Below are 17,996 nucleotides of genomic sequence, written 5' to 3'. Positions count from 1 at the left end.
TTCAAAAAATTGATTCGTTTCATCTAAATTATCAAATTTGTAGTCATAAAGTTCTTCATAATATTATTTCATTAGCTTTTTGATGTCCATGAGAAAAGAGCTGTTTGTTTCTGTTTTATTCCTGTTATTAGAAATTATTTGAGTCATCTTTCTCTCTCTATTTCTCTCTCTCTCTGTTTATTTAGCTTGGTTAGTTTAGAATTTTACCAATTCAATTGAGCTTTTCAAAAGTCTTCTTTTTGTTTTCATTGTTAGTCTCTAATGTCTACATGTTTCAATTTTATTAGTTTCTACTACAGAAGGCAAGAAGAGAAGGGGACGACAGAGGATGAGATGTTTGGATGGCATCATCAATTGGATGGATGAGTTTGAGCAAGCTCTGGGAGTTGGTGATGGATAGGGAAGTGTTGGCATGCTTCAGTCCCTGGGGTCATAGAGATTTGGACATGACTGAACACTGAACTGAACTGATAATCTTTAATATTTATTTTCTTATACTTTCTTAAATTCATGTTGCTCTTTTTTCTCTGGTTTCCTATACTGATTCTTCAATTACTTATTTTTTATTTTCTTCTTTTGTAAAATATACGTCTTACAGTATGCTACTGCTGCTGCTGAGTCACTTCAGTTGTGTCCAACTCTATGCGACCCCAGAGACGGCAGCCCACCAGGCTCCCCCGTCCCTGGGATTCTCCAGGCAAGAACACTGGAGTGGGTTGCCATTTCCTTCTCCAATGAATGAAAGTGAAAAGTGAAAGTGAACTCGCTCAGTCGTGTCCGACTCTTCGCAACCCCATGGACTGCAGCCTACCAGGCTCCTCCGTCCAGGGGATTTTCCACATTTATTTATAAGCACTGCTGCCACTTCATTCTGCAAATTTTTGCAATTGTATTCTCATTTTCATTTGATGTAATGTATATTTAAAGTTTCTCTTGAGGCTTCTTTGATTTATATGTTATTTAGAATTTGGTTATTTAATTTCCAAATATTTGGCAATTTACCCACCATCTTTCACTTTTTGATTTCTAGTTTAATTCCATTGTGATCTGAGAGCATACTTTGTATAATTTTTATTGTCTTCATTTGCAGAAGTGCACTTTATGCCCCAGAGTGTGATCTATCATAGTGAATGCTCTAAACGATCTTGAGAAAAATGCAAATTCTGCTATTGTTGGTTACTCTAAAAGTGCCCGTTTCATCCAATTGAATGATGGTTCTGTTCAGTTCAACTATATTCTTTCCATTGTCTGCCTGCTGGATCTGTCAATTACCAAAAGATAGATGTTTAAAGCTCCAGTTATAATCAGTGACTGCCTACTTCCCTTTAATATTCTATAATTTTTGCCTCATGTACTTTGATTCTCTATTGTTAGGTGCATAGACTTTAAGAACTTTTATATCTTCTTGCAGAACTGACTCATTTATCATCATGTAATACTCCTCTTTGTATTTGATATTTCTTTTTCTTTTTCTGAAGGCTGCTTTATCTGAAATTAATGTAGCTCCTCCAGTATTTTTGCTTGTTAACATGAAACATCTTTCTCCAATCTGATACTTTAAATCTATCTGTGTCTTTATGTCTAAATTGGTTCTCTATACATGGAAATAGCTGAATTTTAATTTTGACCTGTTCTTTCCGCTACTGTCCAATTGGTGTTTATAGATCATTGACATTTAAAGTCATTATTATAGTAGGAGTAATAGCTGCCATATTTGTCACTATTCTATTATTGCTTTTGTTCTTTGTTTCTTTATGCTTTGAACTGCCATTCTTTTCTTGCCTTCAATGACTTAAACTGAACAATATTATTTACTCAGTTTTCACTCTTCTCTTACTGCATTGCTTGCATTCTTTTTTTTTTTTTTTTTACTTTTTTCTAAAATATTTGTTTATTTATTTGGCTGTGCTTGATCTTAGTTGCAGCATATGGGATCCAGTTCCCCGTCAGGGATTGAACTCAGGTCCCGTGCAATGGAAGTGCCAGGTCTTAGCCACTGGACCACTAGGGAAGTCCCCTTTTTTGAAATTTCACGTGATGGTTTTTGTTTAAAATGCACATTTACAACTAGTATAAATCCTCTTTCAGGTAACAGGATACTACTTCATAAGTGTTTCAGGCATTTTATAGCTGAATATTCTCCATTCCTTTCTTTCATCCCTTATAATATTTCACTGATCCATATACTACAATCCATATGCTACGATCATGATGCATTGTTGCTGGTATTACTATGAAATAATAATTATCAATTGCATCATTTAAAAATTAGAAAAGTATAAGATTTTACATAACTTTATTTGTTACTTCTCTGATGCTCTTCCTTTTTCATGTAGATCTAAATTTCTCACATATTTTAGCATTTTACTGGTGATAAATTCCCTCAATGTTTATTTTTATCATAAAATCTTTATTTCTCCTTCACTTTTCAAGGATAATTTTGATAGATTAAGAATTCTAGTTGGTTTTTTTAATTTCTTCTATTATTTAAAATATTTTATTCCATTCTCTCTTTCCTCATAACTTGTAAAAAGAAGTCTTTTTTTTTATTCCCCTATAGATAATATTACCACCATCCTTCTAACTTATTTCAAGACTTTTCTAGTCTCTTTTTTTTCCCCTTCAGTTTAAATATGATCACTTTCATCTTTCATGGGTATATATATATACCCATGAAAGATGAAATATATATACACACACACACACATACCACCAGGGAAGTGCTTTAGATATGATATACTTGAGTGAATGAGCTGTGGTTTTTAGCTTCTTACCTAGGTGCTCAGTGGTAAAGAAACTGCCTGTCAATGCAGCAGACACAGGAGACACAAGTTCCATTCCTGAATTGGGAAGATCCTCTGGAGGAGGAAATAGCAACCTGCTGCAGTAGTCATGCCTGGAAAATCCCATAGACAGAGGAGCCTGGCAGCCTAGGGTTAGACATGATTTAGTGACTGAGCACACACACACACACACACACACACACACACACACATTGCTTAAATATGATATAATTGGCTGGGGTTTTTATCTTGCTTAATGTTCTCTGATCTTCCTGGATATGTGGTTTGGTGACATCCATTAATTTTGGAAAATTCTTAGTCATTATTGCTTCAATTATTTTTTGCTTCTTTCTTTTGTTCTTTTAATAGTACTTCTATTATACACATGCTACATCTTTTGTGGTTGTCTCACAGCTCTTGGATACTCTGTTAAAATCTTTTATGTTGTTGTTGTTTCAGTTTTGGAAATATCTGTTGACATATCATTGTGTTGTATTTAGTTGCTCAGTCATGTCTGACTTTTTGCGACTCCATGGACTGCAGCCCGCCAGGCTCCTCTGTCCATGGGGATTCTCCAAACAAGAATACTGCAGTAGGTTGCCATGCCCTCCTCCAGGGGATCTTCTCAACCTAGGGATTGAGCCCAGGTCTCCTGCACCCACTGAGCTACCAGGGAAATCACTGACGTATCATTAGGCTCACTGAATCTTTCTTCTGCTTTTCAGTCTAATGATGAACAGTTTTTAGTACTTTTTATTTCCAGCTTTTCTTTTGAGTCTTTCATAAATTTTCCATCTCCTTACATTAGCAATCTGTTCTCTCATTATCCACTTTTTCCATTAGAGCCCTTGGCATATTAATCACAGCATATTTTAAATTTATGATATGACAAACTCAAGATTTCTCTTATCTGTGTTTCGTCTAATGCTTATTCCGTTTATTCACTAGTTTTTTTTTTTTGTTTTGTTTTTTTTTTTTTTGCCTTTTATCATGCCCTGTAATTTTGTTGGAAGTCAAGCATGATGCACTCAGTAAAAAGAAGTGAAGTAAATAGTCCTGAAAGTGTGAGGTTTCCTGTTTATCTGGCTAGGAGCCATGCTGAGTTTAATTTTTGCTGTAGTTGTAGGTGTCAGAAGCTTAACTTTCTTCAAATATTCTTGATATTTTCTCTGCTGTTGGTACTAGATTTCCCTATAAACTCCTTTTAAAATAAATTTTGATCTGCCAGTTCTCCCTTATGTAACCCACCGTTATTATCCCAAAGCCCTGCAGTGCTGAAATAGCCTATAATCTTTTGATGAAATCTCTGTGGTCTCTTTTTTTTCCTCTTTTTCCTCCCCCTATTCCCACTAGGCAAGAGTCCCTGGTCTGTGACTTTCAGAATATTTTCTTAGCTCCTTTATTTATTTATTTTTCTTCACTATGTGAGGCAGGAAGGCTAAAGCAAGCTGGAGTTGCCTACTTGCCCTTCACCAAGGTCAATTAATACTGATAAAGTAGTTTCCTTCGAAGGGTGGCCTTTGTTACAGAGAATATAGTGAAGAACAAATGTTGGGAGTGTACTTCAAAATTGTTACTTTTACCTTCACTCTGCCTAATGCATGGTGAAATTTTCTCAAATCCTTAGTGAAAACCTGATCTGTCTCTTGGAATTAAAATTCAGGAAAATGTGGGGCTTTAGTAAGAACTGGGCCCTGAATTTTCACTCTCAAGCTCATTCACACTGAGCCTCCAGCAATTCATCAATCAGTTTAAATGCTTCTGCAGTTTCTGGCTCTTCAGGATTCTTCTCCCTGCAAGCTGTGATTCTTTTGTATTCACCTGTATCTCCAGTTTTAAGGGTAGACGTTTGCATTGTGAGCTAGTTCTCCAGTGGGTCTAAGAAGAGTTGTTGATATTCACTTCCAAGTTTTGTATGAGTCAGAAAGGGAACTGGAAGCCACATCATTCTTTCTGTTAAAAATAAAATGTATAACTTTTCATCTTTATTTAAAGCATTTTGACCTATTATTTGCTTGTTTCAGGCATAATTTGAGAACAAAACAATTAATATTGCATTTAAAGCTTTCTTTATACTACTACATGTACTGAGCAAAATGCATTGACTACAATTTTATTATTGAATGAATCGTAGGATAGTCCTTCACCCCAAATATAAAAATCATGAGACAAGACATACAATACAGCCAAATAACTACCAAGAGACTTATTTTTCTCTATGATCATTGGTAAAATATTTTTATGGAACCCAGTAAAGCTTTTAGATACCCTTATATATCTTACATATTTATTGAATTCAGTACTCAAAATTAAGTTTTATTTTCTGTTTTGAATATGATATTTATATTTTAAAAATAATTATTGCATCATCTATAGAGGAAAGTATTTGCAATACTGTATTCTCACATTTTTCCTAATACATTTTCAGTTGATTTTCTTGATCTTTGAAGCTGTACATTATTTAATTTATCTCCTTTAAAAAGACTCATTTTGTTTCATTTAACAGTATAAAACACTGTATATATTTATGCTATACATTGATCCAAAGTACATACACACTCATTAATTTTGACTAACTGCAATTGCTAGTGTATCCAGAATAATGCTACATGAGTATGGAGTAGAAGTCATTCCTGTTTTGTTTGAGTGTAATGTGAGGGTTTTATGACCACAGATAACCTTTGCTCTTTACTCACTCCCTCTTCCATACATCTTTCTATGTCCTGACTTCCCTCTTACTTCTCTCATATTATCTGTCTATATCATTACACCAGTTTTCATATTAAGAAAGGATCCATCCATTTTCATCAGGATGGAATCTAAGAATTTGTCAGATGCTTTCAGATTTTATAGAAATATTTTTTAGTTAAAAAGTTATGAAATCAGAAACATGTTTAAATTTGAGTAAAATTAGCATTAATTATAAAGCAGTGGTATATTTCACTTAAATATACATTGCTCACACTCTTTTTTATAAATCACTTTCTTTATCTATATAGGAATACTTTGGATCAATGTATGTACAAAGCACGGAGGAAAAAATTCGATAGTCTACCTGCTGTCTGATGAGGTTGACGCAATTCTAAAACTGACAGTTACTAATTATTAATGGTAGAGAGCTTGTATTGCATTTTCATCTCATTCAATATAAGCAATAAGAATGATATGTCTTCCAAATTATTTTATTACTGAGACTGTCTTTAGTCATCTGAAATCTAAACTTTATTTAGATTGATGCAGAAGTAATTGTGGTTTTGCTCTGCTGAAATTTGCCATTTGATATTGGACTAACATTCCTAAACAAATGCAGCTATGTTGTACATAATTTTAATGCATATTTCTCAGTTTATTTGTTTTTGCTGATGACTTATTGCTTGCTATTTATTTTGTATTTGCTTTAGACTACAGAAATGATGTTAGACAAAAAGAAAATTTAAGTGATTTTCTTATTCAAGTTCAAAATGGGTCGTAAAGCAGCAGAGACAACTTGCAATACCAACAACGCATTTGGCCGGAGAACTGCTAACAAATATATAGTGCAGTTGTGGCTCAAGAAGTTTTGCAAAAGAGGCTAGAGCCCTGAAGATAACGAGCATAGTGGATGGCCATTGGAAGTTGACAATACCAATTGAGAGCCATCATCAAAGCTGACCCTCCTACAACTACATGAGAAGTTGCTAAAGAACTCAAGGTTGACCATAATATGGTCATTCAGCATTTGTAGCAATTTGGAAAGATAAAAGAGCTCAGTAGGTGGATGTCTCTTGAGCTGATCAGAAATCAAAAAATTCATGGCTTTGAAGTGTCATCGTGTCTTATTCCGTGCAACAAAGAACCATTCCTCGATTGGATTGTGATGTGCAATGAAAAATGGGTTTTATACAAAAACCAGTGATGGCCAGTTCAGTGGTTGGACTGAGAAGAACCTCCAAAGCACTTGCCAAAGCCAAACTGGCAACAAAAAAGGTCATCATCACTATTTGGTGGTGTGCTACCATTCTCATCGACTACAGCTTTCTGAATCCTGGTAAAGCCATTACACCTGAGAAGTATGCGTAGTAAATTGATGAGATGCACTGAAAACTACCTGCAACTGGCACTGATCAACAGAAAGAACCAATTCTTTTCCACGGTAATGCCTGACCACATGTCACACAGAAGCAATGCTTCAAGTATTGAATCAGTTGGGCTATGAAGTTTTGCCTCAACTGCCATATTCACCTGACCTCTTGCCAGCCAACTACCATTTCTTCAGTCATCTCAACAACATTTTGCAGGGAAAAAGCTTCCACAACCAGTAGGAGGCAGAAAATGCTTTCCAAGAATTCATCAAATCCCAAAGCATGGATTTTTATGCTACAGGAATAAAGAAACTTATTTCTCATTAGCAAAAATATGTTGATTGTAATGGTTCCTATTTTGATTAATAAAGATGTGTTTGACCCTAGTTATAATGATTTAGAATTCATGGTCTGAAACTGCAATTATGTTTGCACCAACCTAATAATGTTGACGTGCCTCTTGACAAACCTGTATGCAGATCAGGAAGCAACAGTTAGAACTGGACATGGAACAACAGACTGGTTCCAAATAGGAAAAGGAGTATGTCAAGGCTGTATATTGTCACCTTACTTATTTAACTTATATGCAGAGTACGTCATGAGAAACACTCGACTGGATGAAGCACAAACTGGAGTCAAGATTGCCGGGAGAAATATCAATAACCACAGATATGCAGATGGCACCACCCTTATGGCAGAAAGTGAAGAAGAACTAAAAAGCCTTTTGATGAAAGTGAAAGAGAAGAGTGAAAAAGTTGACTTAAAGCTCAACACTCAGAAAACTAAGATCATGGCATCTGGTTCCATCACGGCATGGCAAATAGATGGGGAAACAATGGAAATAGTGGCTGACTTTATTTGGGGGCTCCAAAATCACTGCAGATGGTGACTTCAGCCATGAAATTAAAAGACGCTTATTCCTTGGAGGAAAGTTATGACCAACTTAGACAGCATATTAAAAAGCAGAGACATTACTTTGCCAACAAAGGTCCATCTAGTCAAGGCTATGGTTTTTCCAGAGGTCATGTATGGATGTGAGAGTTGGACTATAAAGGAAGTTGAGTGACGAAGAGTTGATGCTTTTGAACTGTGGTGTTAGAGAAGACTCTTGAGAGTCCTTTGGATAGCAAGGAGATTCAACCAGTCCATCCTAAAGGAGAGCAGTGCTGAGTCCTTAGAAGGACCGATGCTGAAGCTGAAACTCCAATGCTTTGGCCACCTGATGCGATGAGTTGACGCATTTGAAAAGACCCTGATGCTGGGAAAGATTGAAGGCATAAGGAGAGGTGATGACAGAGGATGAGATGGTTGGATGGCATCACCGACTCAATGGCCATGAGTTTGGGTAAACTCCAGGAGTTGGTGACGTACAGAGAGGCCTAGCGTGCTACATTCTATGTGGTCCCAAAGAGTCGGACATGACTGAGCAACTGAAATGGACTGAACTGAATAACTTTGAGGTCTGCATTGACTCCAAAGGCTTCAGAAAACTTTTCAGGAGTTATATTTTTGGGTGGTGGAAATGGTAAGAAAGATGTTAACAAAATATGGAACTTCCTACTGTTCCTACTTCCTTCACAGCTCTGTCGGTAAAGCATCTGCCTGCAATGCAGGAGACCCAGGTTCAATTCCTGGGTTGGGGATATCCCCTGGAGAAGGAAATGGCAACCCACTCCAGTATACTTGCCTGGAGAATCCCCAGAGAAGCCTGGCCGGCTGCAGTCTATGAGGTGGCAAGAGTCAGACACGACTTGGCTGTTAAACCACCTCCATCACTGTTCACTCAATTTGTAAATGAAATCACTTTTCATTTTGATTTTATTTTCTTCATTCTAAAAAGAAGCTAAAACATCTCTCCAACATGGCATTATATGTTTTGAGTTGACTGCAAAATACTGTGTTTTTTTTTTTTCTTTGTCAAAAGATTAAAAATAAAGCTATAAACACACTTTTGAGTTTCTGAACATGTAAATATGTGATCTTGCTTTGTATTTTATGTAGTAAATGTAGGAATGACACGGAGCTCAAAATTTGGCTTACTTTGACTTTTTATCTATCCATTCTCTGTAAATTATTTCATATAATTATATGACTTGAATTACCGTTGCAAATGATATTTCTAAAGGATCTAATCTGGTCCTGCTGTCTTTTATGTATTCAAATGTTCAGTTGCTCATTTGTCGTCTTAGTGTGAATATTTAATGACAACGTTACACCTGCTTTGGCCAAAACAAATTGCTAATCGCTATCTCTTCACTAGCAGTGATACAATGCTCCTTTATCAGCATTGCTTCATCCTCCCACTAGTTACTGAGCTCAGAGCCACCAGAATTATTTTCAACTTTAATCTCTAGAATCTTGGTGCTCAAAGTTTGATCTGAGCCATCATCACTGGGAAACTTGTTTGAGATGCAATATCAGTTGCCCTGATTCAAACCTCTTGATTCAGACTCTGGATTTTTCACTTTTCATAGGATTTTTTATCAGATGATTAGTAGAAATATTAAAAGTTAGGAAACACTGCTACAAATCATCTGTGATATCCAATCTATCTCTACACCTAAGACAGATGCAGAAGAGAGTAACATTTTATCTCCATTTACCAGTGTAATTCTTCATCACTTTTTCCTACTTCCACCTTTCTCCCCATGGTCCACTTTTCTTGCAGTGGCTGGAATGTTGCTTTGGAATTATGCCTCAAACCCTGTTGGCTCCCAGTCTCACCATTGCATTTGAAGCCCTTTAGTCTGTCCTAGAGTGCTCTATTTGATCTGCCCCATCTGTCTTTTGCCTTTATTACTCACTAATCTCATTTACTCATAAATTCAGCTATACCAGCCAGTTCTGGACACACTGCCGTGTGGTATACCGCAAAAAACTGGGTCCCAGTAATATGCTGGGGCTATTTTCTGGATGAACCTAGAGACTGTAATACAGGGTGAAGTAAGTTAGAAATATAAAAGCAAATATATAGTATCACTTACATGTGAAATCTAGAAAAATGGTATAGAAGAACTTACTTGCAAAGCAGAAATACAGACACAGACATAGAAAACAAATGTACTGAGAGCAAGGGGGGAAGGAGTGTTGGGATGAATGAGGAGTTTGGGATTGACACATTTACACTACTGATATATGTATAAAATAGACAACTAATAAATAGCTGAATAGCTATTCCATGAATAGCTCAGGAACATTACTCAGTGGTCTGTGATGACCTAAATGGGAAGGGAACCCCAAAAAAGAGGGGATATATGTATATGTACAGCCAATTCATTTGCTGAACAGTAGAAACTGACAGAAAATTGTAAAGCAAGTGTATTCCTATATATATATATATATATATATATATATATATATATATATATTTTTTTTTTTTTTTTTTTTTAAGGCATCTAATTTTTTGCTTCCCTGGAGAAGGAAATGGCAATCCACTCCAGTACTCTTGCCTGGACAATTCCATTGATGGAAGAGCCTGGTAGGTTACAGTGCATGGGGGTCGCAAAGAGTTGGACATGACTGAATGACTTCACTTTCATTTTAATTCTTTGCTGCCAAAAATATGACACTGTCCCAGTACTCTAGGGACCAGCTTTGTGATTCTTCCACAGGAATTTGCCATAAACTCCAAAGTGCATCTTTTCCCATCAACAGAGATCCACAATAACACAGTGCTGGCAGCTCATAAAGCCCATGCTTCAGGGTGATTGGCTCTATAGCCTGGACTCTCCACAGAGCATTTCATTGTTCTGGGTTTCACCCAAGTTTGACAGTTTTCATGACTCACAGTGTGGAGGGTAAACACACAGTATATCTATGGTGGAAAGGAGTGATCTCCAGAAGCAAAATAAGCCTGCTAGTTGCTTCCTTCTCTGCAACAATTCAGGAGTCTGCAAATACAAAAATATGTCTTTTATTTCAAGGGTTATCCTTGCAAATCCTTGACCACTGGATCCTAAAATTTTACTGAGTACCATCTCTCTGACAATCTTCCAAGATCTGGAACACATGCACTACGAAGATGTTTGGCAAAGGGGCCGCTTACTGCTTGTCCTGTCTAGACAGCATGATATCATCAATATGATGCATCAGGGATGCCCACGTGGTTCAGATTTTTTGGGATCATATTATTACAGAAAGCAGGAAAGTTAACATAGCCTTTTGAAAAATCTATAAATGAACATTATTGTCCATTCCACATGAATGTGAACTCATCCGATCCTCTTAGCTGATAGCATAAGAGAAAAACAAAAACCAAAAAAACCTCACCAAATCAATGGCCAACTTGTAGCATGTCAAGGCTTTTTAAATCTATCCTGGCAATGATAGCACCTAATATAACAGCCACTCCAGTGGCTCCTCCTTGGGTGAATCTATTGTCTTTCTCAAGGATTTAATTTCTGTCAAAGTTAGATTGGTGAATTAAATGGAGATGCGACAGGGACTACTTCTCCTGCATCTTTTGTATCTTTAATGATGTCACTAATCATCATCCTTTCCAGAATGTGATTTGGTTTTTGATTCACTCTCTTGGCTTCAAGGGGAGGAGATAGGGGGCCAGTAGCTGAGAGACTCCACTCAATCTTCCCCACTATTAATAGCTCTTGCCATACATGTTAGGGGCTTCCCAGGTTGTTCAGTGGTAAAAAAGGCTGCCTGTTAATGCAAGAGATGCAGGAGAATGTGTTCATTCCCCGGGTTGGGAAGATTCCCTGAAGGAGGAAATGGCAACCCACCCCAGTATTCTTGTCTATAAAATTCCATGAACAGAAGAGCCTGGTGGGCTACAGTCCAAAGGGTTGCAAAGAGTCAGACTCAACTGGGTGAATGAGCATGACAGGACATGTGTTAAAGACCACATCTTGAGTTATTTCAGCTGTCAAATATGTCCGTGCCAATTAACAAATTCAGTGTTGTAGAATAGGACTGTGTTTCTCTAGATGTCATATGTTGAAATATTAACCAACAGTGTGACTCTGTTTGAAGATAGAGCCTTTAGGAGGTAGTAAAAGTTAAATTAAGTCATGAGGGTGGGACCTTAATATGATAGTATTGGTATCATTATATGAAGAGGAAGAAAGAAAGATTTCCTGCTCTTTCTGCAAATATACACCAAAAAAGGGCCATGTGAGAATTTAGTAAGCAAGCAACTGTCTACCATTCAGGAAAAGAGGTCTCACAAGAAACCAGGTTGACCAGGACCTTGATCTTGGACTTCCCAATCTCCTAAACTATGTAAAAATAAATAATTTCTTTTTTTAATGTTTAAGCTACTCAGTCTGTTATATTTGTTAAAGCATCCCTAGCAGACAGATACTTAGGAAGAGAAGAACTGACACTAGTTTGGACTGTTGACCCAGTGAACTTATGACCACTTGATTCCTATTAGTTCAATCCCATTGACCTTAATGATATTAAATAGGCCAGACCTGTGACTAGACCTAACACCAGCCCTGGCTTCCAGAGGAGATCCAATGCTGAACATTCTAGTTATGCTGGTTTCCCTCTCATGAGAACTTTCCTGATAGTCTTGGGGGAATATTGAGCCCTGTTTCTCCAATGGAAGGTAATCTTTTGTTGATATTCTGGTCTTACATAATATGCCCAACTCAATACTTTCACTTCCTTTAGCCTTTAAAAAATTTTTTTTTAATTTATTTTTATTTTTATTTTTTATTTTTCAGTGGGTTTTGTCATACATTGATATGAATAAGCCATAGAGTTACACGTATTCCCCATCCCGGTCCCCCATCCCACCTCCCTCTCCACCCAATTCCTCTCGGTCTTCTGCTCAACATCACTCATTATCAGAGAAATGCAAATCAAAACCACAATGAGGTACCATTACACACCAGTCAGGATGGCTGCTATCCAAAAGTCTACAAGCAATAAATGCTGGAGAGGGTGTGGAGAAAAGGGAACCCTCTTACACTGTTGGTGGGAATGCAAACTAGTACAGCCACTATGGAAAACAGTGTGTAGATTTCTTAAAAACTGGAAATAGAACTTCCTTTAGCCTTTTTAGGCAAGACAACTCAGGTCTTGTTCATTGGCTAATGTGAGTCATCGCCTCCTCCAGATTTCTCTACATCACTCCAGCTGTAAGTTTGTCCCCACACCTGGAGTGCTCACAAGGGTGTTAAATCTCATATATCAAGAAACTGAGCACAAGTCAATTAATTCTTGCTTATCCAGTCTTAAATTTTGCTTCCCTTTATTGACCACTCAAAAAAATTCAACCCCATGGGTAGGTCTTCCTCTTGTTTCTACCAATGTAGCTAGCTACTTCTTATAACTTCTTTGATACTTCTAGAGCTGAATTATTCTGGAATTTTTTTTTTTCTCTCTTCAGCCTGGCAGTCAGGAAAGGAGGTGTGGAAAATGTCTGATGGTGATATCTCCATTTTGTGATTTCTCCAGATCGTTCCTGTACAAAGAAAGGACACAATATTATTGGGAAATGAGTGAGCTATGCCAGAAAGTTTCTAAGATTCAAGAGGGTCTGAAGAGTCAAAATTATTGCAGAGATTCATCCAGATGTCATTCCCATGTCTAAGTGTCCTGGGTTTTCCCAGTAGAATCCTCATCTAATTTTTGAAAGAGCATTTAAAGCTGTAACTCTCTGACTCAAACACCAAGTTCTGTTCCTAAGTTATGCATTTCTACTACAAGAGATATGGGTGGGAATTTTATAAATGAAAAAAAATTCCTCTGGCTCCCATGCATACCTGAGTTATTAAACTTTTCAACTTCTCATTACTTCTCTACAGAATGTCAGTGTAACTCAATAATAACCACTAAAGATTGTTTCTGCAATCTTTTAAGGAATCCCTCCCCCCCATTTTATTTAAATTCCTGCATCATTATACATTCAAGGGGATTTTGGTCACTTGGGAATTTTCTCTGGCCAGTAAAATTTTCAGCAATTAGACCACCAAACTGTGCCCAGGATTGTCTAAGTCCTACCTTCAATACAGAATGGGGAACTATTTGCCAGGTGGACAGTAGATGGGCAAGTTCTCAAGTGCCTCTTAATGCCTACTGTTCCAATCATTATGATATCATAGATGTCAGGCAAGTCCCTCTGAGAAGCAGATTGCATTGAATTAGATCTCCTTGAAATTTATTCCAGGAAATCTTTCTAAACCAAAATAAAAACAAGAAGAAGTAGGAGTAGGTAGGGAGACCCTTAAGAAAACGACAAGGGATTTATCATGCTTGGAGTTCAGCTCAGTTCAGTCACTCAGTTATGTCTAACTCTTTGCGGCCCCATGGATTGCAGAATGACAGGCTTCCCTGGCTATCACCAAATCCTGGAGCTTGTTTAAACTCATGTCCATCGAGTCGGTGATACCATCCAACCATCTCATCCTCTGGCATGCCCTTCTCCTCCTGCCTTCAATCTTGCCCAACATCAGGGTCCTTTCCAATGAGTCAGTTCTTTGCATCAAGTTGCCAGAGTATTAGAGTTTCAGTTTTAGCATTAGTCCTTCCAATGAATATTTAGGACTAATATCCTTTAGGATTGACAGGTTGGATTTCCTTGCAGTCCAAGGGACTCTCAAGAATCTTCTCCAACACCACTGTTCAAAACCATCAATTCTTTGGTGCTCAGCTTTCTTTATAGTCCAACTCTTATATCTATACATGACTACTGGAAAAACCATTGCTTTGACTAGAAGGACCTTTTTTGGCAAAGTCATGTCTCTTGTTTTTAATATGCTGTCTAGATTGGTCATAACTTTCCTTCCAAGAAGCAAGTGTCTTTTAATTTCATGGCTGCAGTAACCATCTGCAGTGATTTTGGAACCCCAAAAATAAAGTCTGTCCCTGTTTCCATTGTTTCCCCATCTATTTGCCATGAAGTGATGGGACCAGATGCCATAATGTTAGTTTTTTGAATGTTGAGTTTTAAGTCAACTTTTTCACTCACCTCTTTCACTTTCATCAAGAGGATCTTTAATTCTTCTTCACTTTCTGCCATAAGGGTGGTGCCACCTGCATATCTGAGGTTATTGATATATCTCCCGGTAATCTGGATTCCAGCCTGTGCTTCACCCAGCCTGACATTTCATATGATGTACTCTGCATATAAGTTAAATAAGCAGGGTGATGTTATACAGCCTTGACGTACTCCTTTCCTGATTTGGAACCAGCCTGTTTTTCCACGTTCAATTCTAAATGATGCTTCTTGACCTGCATATAGATTTCTCAGAGGGCAGGTCAGGTGGTCTGGTCTTCCCATCTCTTTCAGAATTTTCCACAGTTTGTTGTGACTCACACAGTCAAAGGATTTGGTGTAGTCAAGAAAGCAGAAGTAGTAGATGTTTTTCTGGAACTCTCTTGCTTTTTTTGATGACAAAACGGATGTTGGTAATTTGATCCCTGGTTCCTCTGCCTTTTCTAAATCCAGCTTGAACATCTGGAAGTTCATGGTTCATGTACTGTTGAAGCCTGGCTGGGAGAATTTTAAGCATTACGTTGCTAGCATGTGAGATGAGTGCAATTGTGGTAGTTTGAACATTCTTCGGCAGTTTCGTCTTTTGGTATTGGAATGAAAACTCACCTTTTCCAGTCCTGTGACCAATGCTAAGGCTTCCAGTTTTGCTGGCATATTGAGTGCAGCATTTTCTTAGCATCATCTTTTAGAATTTGAAATAGCTCAACTGGAATTCCATCACCTCCAGGAAAGAATCACTGAGTCAAAAGAGCCTTAAATCACAACACAATTCTTTTTTTTTTTTTTTTTTTTTTGACCAGGCCAATGAGGGGTTCTTCAGAATAAATTGTTCATCAGAAGGTCATTGAACTGTAAAGGGTGAGGACCAACAAAGCACCTTACTCAACATGCCCTGAAGGCAGACAGAGTATGTCTAATTTTGGCATACATGAAATTAAGATTCACAAAAAGGCCTTTAGTTGCTTATTTTTCTGCTAATATAGTTTAACTTGTCTCCAATTTTTGTTCTTGATCACTATTAGAAAATATTTGTCTATGCTATTAGCCATTTCACCCAATCAATTTTTAGCTTTGAAAATCCTACCTGTTTCATCTGTGTTTATCTTGCTTATTCTAATCTTTGTATCTATTTTAATTTTTAAATACATTTTATTATCTTTCAATTAGAAAATGTACTCATTAATTTTTATTCTTTTTTTCTGAAGTAAGCATTTTAAAATAACTTTACTTCTAACTACTATTTTAATATTCATTTCTAAGTATTTTAAAATTACACATGCAATGGTTAGTGTATCAACCTGACTGGCATTGGTTTGCCCAGATATTTGATTAAATGTTTATTCTGGGTGTATCTGTAAGTGTGTTTACTGATGAGATTAGTATTTAAATTTATAGACTAAATAAAGCCACATTCCCCAATAGGGATGTGTCTCATCCAATTTATTGAAGGCTGGGATAGAACCAAAGACCTGGCAAGAGAGAATTTGCTCTCTCTACCTGGTGGTCTTCAAACTGAGATATCTGTCTTGTCCTGCCATCTAACTCAGACTGGAACTTACGCCATCGTCTCTCCTGGCTTGCTGGCTTTCACACTGCATATTATGGAATTCTGTGTACATTGAATATATTGTCTGAGGCAGTTTCTTATAGCAAACTCTATCCATGTACATATCTATCCATCATCTTTCTGTATATCTTATCTATTTTCAAACAACTTTAACTAAGTTTTAGTATAAAAATATTCTAAAAGAAGAGAATTTTAAGAAAAAAAATTTCATAATCAGTTCTAAGGTTTCTGTAATTAGCTCTCCAAACTAACTGGGTGTAAAGAAATTAATGATTCTATGTCCAATAGTTAAAAAAAAGAAAATGCACTGATAGACCATGGCAACTGATATATGCAAAACAACTCCATTTCACACTCTTAAATTAATCACTTTATAAGAAACAATAATCTGGGTGTATTTTGACTGTTTTTGGAAAACATAAATTGAATGAGGTCGCCTGGTTTCTTCTAATATTCTTAGATGAAGTGATGAATGGAAATAATGAGGTCAGCAATTCAAATTCCCAACTCAAGTGCCACATAAAGTACCTGAAAATTTCTATGTGTTCCCTGGAGGGGACCTTTAACTTCTGTAGCTACAGGGCTGAAACAACTGATAGTGAAATGAAAAACCTCATCCTGTGACTGACTGGATTATAAAGTAAGTTGAACACCAAACTTTGTACAGTGTCTACTGTTAGAAGCAAAGTTTTGAGAAAGAATAAGATTCTCTGTTAAGATGAGGCCATATCAAAAAAGACTGATGAAAATGAGACACTGAGATCCTAAGTTCTGATGAGTCTTCTTTGCCAGATGCCTCCCTAACTCCAGTAAGGGATACCTGCGGAAAGTATAACAACTTCCTTTAGGGCAGGTACTTTACAATACACTGTTGATGTCCTCAGGACCCACCAGAGCACCATTGTTTGCTTCTAGACTTATAACTAGGCTGAAGCCTTACCAGACATCTTAAAGTATGACCCATGGGCTACAGACATCTTAAAGTATGACCCATGTGCTACAGTTCAAGGCAACTACTTGATTTTCCTAATTCACACCAATGAAATTACCCAGCCTACAAAAACTAACTGTGCCATATTTCGATACTCTCTCACATTCTGTGACAGACCTTACCCTGTCTGTGGAGTGTGTTTCTCTGTAAATAAGTCCAACTCTTACCTATCATTTCATCTTGAAATTCTTTAGTGATAAAGCAAGAAATTTAAATTCATTGGCAATATTCTTACAAGTGAAATATTTAAAAAGTCTACTACATTATTACTTGGTCTATATAATTAGAAAATTTCTCTTGTCCTGGTCCAAACTCAAAACTAACAGATTTTCAAATTACTCATTAAATGTGTTGGAAGAACACAGTAAAAGTTCAAAAAGTCAAGAAGACCCTCTAGTTATTGAGTCTTCTGTTGTTGTTGTTCAGTTGCTAAGTCATGCCTGACTCTACAACTCCATGGATTGTAGAATGCCAGACCTCTCTGTCCTCCATCATCTCCCAAAATTTGCTCAAATTTATGTCCATTGAGTTGGTGATGATGCTATCTAACCATCACATACTTTGCTGCTACCTTCTCCTTTTGCTTTCAATCTTTCCCAGCATCAGGGTATTTTTCGATGAGTTGGCTCTTTGC

The sequence above is a fragment of the Muntiacus reevesi genome, chromosome 13 (assembly GCF_963930625.1).
Source record: "Muntiacus reevesi chromosome 13, mMunRee1.1, whole genome shotgun sequence".
Lineage (NCBI taxonomy): Eukaryota > Metazoa > Chordata > Mammalia > Artiodactyla > Cervidae > Muntiacus > Muntiacus reevesi.
Note: the sequence above shows the minus strand (reverse complement) of the source record.